This window comes from Columba livia, unplaced genomic scaffold (genome assembly GCF_036013475.1).
Source record: "Columba livia isolate bColLiv1 breed racing homer unplaced genomic scaffold, bColLiv1.pat.W.v2 Scaffold_277, whole genome shotgun sequence".
NCBI lineage: Eukaryota > Metazoa > Chordata > Aves > Columbiformes > Columbidae > Columba > Columba livia.
The window spans coordinates 78,483-81,518 of NW_027043314.1; positions in this window are offsets into that span (position 1 = coordinate 78,483).

Genomic DNA, 3,036 nt, shown 5'->3' on the forward strand with positions numbered 1-3,036 from the left:
AGGAGAATGGAGCGCCGAGGCACCAGAGAGCCGCTGGGCACCCGTGGCCAGTGTGGGGAATGTTTGGAGGCTGGAGGGGCACCCACAGCCAGGGTGGGGGTGCAGAGAAGCTTCTGGAATGCCCGCAGTCAGATATGATCAGCCAAGAAAAACGCGACTCTCGTCGAGATGTGTGGTTTTTACGCACTATCTCTTGGAGTTATGAGCTGAGCCACCACCACCAGGAGCCACAGCCCCCCCTCCCCTGGACTGAGACTCCGCTTGCCTTGCCACCAAGTGTGTAAGTAAAATTAACCCTCGCAGGATTGCAAGTGCATCTACTTTCCGTGCATATTTGCACGTGTATTTATACTTTCCGTGCACATTTGCACGTGTATTTCTCCTCGCAGGATTGCAAGTGTACTATAAATTTACCCTCGCAGAATCGTGAATGTACACTTCCCGTACTCAATATGAGTACATGTATCCCTTTAAAAATAAGCCCACACGGTATCAGGCAAGTGTGTACTCTTCCCAGACTCAGGGGCAGCTCCGGCATTATTTTTGGTGATGCCATGTGTATGGACACTGTGGACCTCTTGTTGTATTAGTTGCTGCCCCCTAATAATTTTCCTCAACTGTTATCCGAACCTATATTTAAGTCACTTTTGAAGTGCTAAAACCCCGTTTCTCACCCGTTTACCCTCTTGTCCCTTAAACTGACCTTGGGGTGCCTCCATGACATCAGGGAACTGAGAAACTGCTGAGCTGACACCAAGTCCTGCAGTGTCCCTGTCACCTGCAGAGTCACCGCATCCTCGCCACGGTAGCGGGCATTGTGACAAAGGTTCAATGTCAGCTGGGTGTGCCAGCCGAGCGCCCCCTAGGCGAGGGGGAGCCTGTCAGCCCCGGGCCTGGCTGGCAAGGCAAGGCAAGGCGAGGCGAGGCGAGGCAAGGCAAAGGTTTTCTGGAAAGTCACCATTTTGGCTCAGTGCACCCTTTTCTGTCTGTTCAGAAGCCATTCAGAAGGGTGAAGGTTTGGTGCAATTCGTCCATGAAGGAATCCTGTTCCTACTTGTGTCTCTTGTTTCTTCCTTTCCTCACTTTCCTGCAGTGTCTCTGTCCATCGCAAGGAACAGTCCAAGCTCAAACCTGAGTGAAACATCTCGACAGGGCTTCAAAGGGGCAAAACCCTCACCAGGTGGGGACAAATTTCAGTATTTCTGGGCACGGTCTGAAGATTCAAAATGACTCTGAGCAGGGGGAAGGATCCACTGAAGCAGAAACCGGGCCTGAAACATGGCAGCCTGGCAGCCCCAGGACTGCAACTCCCAGCACTTCAACAAGATGTGAAGTTCCCAGCCTGGCAACGTGAGATCTCCTGAAAATAGTGCAGAAAGACCTTCCCCTGCAACATGAAATTCAGCTTTGTAACCCCCCAACACTCGCAGCAGCATCCTCAGGAACAAGCTTTGCTCAAGGTCAGGGCTGGAATTTTTAGGGTGGCCTCAGAGTGGTCCCTCTACCCACATGCTGAAAGGGGTCCTAAGCAGAAGCTTCCCATCAAGGCCAGTTTGGTTCCTGGGTGGAACTGAATGGATTTGGGCAAGGAGGAAAATGCTGGGTAGCAGCAGGGGACACGAGTGCTGTAGTGCTGGGACTGGAGACGGGCCTCCTGTCAGTACAGGGGGTACATGGGGTGGCCAAATGGCAGAGCTTCCTGGAGGTTTGCATAAGCAAAGCTAGAAATGGGATAGAAATTGGCTAATGTGGTAGATAAATACTCCCTGGCTCTCCCCCATGTGGAAGTCGAAAGTCCAGCCCAACAGAGCTTCCCTGGTCCGTCCCGGCCCTGGCTGCACTCTCATCCTCTCCTTTCTCTCACAGGGACATTCAGATCTTGACCTCATTTCTCTGAGTGCCCACTGGCCCTTGATGCCCCAGAAAACAGGTTCCTGTCTATAGTGACTGTGGAAAAGGTCCCTCGGTTAGAAAAGGTCCCCAGGGACAGTGCCTCAGATGTCCCCACTTCCAGCATCATGCTGGGCTGATCTCAGAGCCACAGCCAACTGTGATACCCCTCTCCACGTCCCAGGGAAGGACCCTTGCCAACAATTGAAAAAGTCAACACTTTTTCAACTTTTCCTTTGTGTTTTTACTCATCTCTTTCCCTAGCTCCTTGTGTCGTAGACTGAGCTTTGGAGCTGAGGGACAACAGAGATGCTCTCAAGGATGTTTTTGAGTAGTGGTACTATCACTAATAACAGTCGCAGGGAACTCTTTATTCCCAATGACAGTGGTGAACTACAGCTTTTTAATTTCATTGCCAACAGTTATTCTAGCTTCTCAAAAGGGGAGTTGTTTCTTTTTAGCCAAAGAAAGCCATTGAACACATGCCAGGTTGGTGCAAAGGACTAAAGGAAGCCATAATTTTTATGTGGTGTCCACTTGCACACACCTTCACGTGCTTTTCTAGTCTCTGCAGTCCCAACTGTGCAGCAGAGTCTGAAGTTCTGAGCTGCCTTCATCTGTCCTGCGTGACACATGTAAAATGAAACTAACCCAGTCAAAAAGTTGGTTTTGATTCTCTTCACAGCCTGAAGCACCACGTGGGTCAGGAGACAAGCCAGGATACCCAACGAGGACTCACATGCCCTGCACTTCAATTTCAGGTGTTCCCGGGAGTCTCAGGTGACAAGACGTGCTGATTGCTGGGTGCAAGGACCCGGTCAAGAGCCTCATCTCCATTTCTGTGATGGTGGCTTTGCTGCCTGGCTGAAGTGCAGACTCTGTACATGGATGCTGACACCTGTTGAGCAACCTGCTCTGATAGGATTAACAAGGCGGGCATGAGGATGTAGCAAAACAGAAGAACCTGGGTGGGAGCAAATGAAAAGCGATGCACAAGATACGCTCAGGGCTGCTTGGGGGCACTTGTAAAGCAGCCCTGCACCCTCTGTGAATTATTCCTGTGGTCAGGGAGAACTTGAGAGCTTTCTCTAAATTGAAAACATGAAGGGGATGAAAGGACAGTGTCATTCAGGCTGGACGAGACCT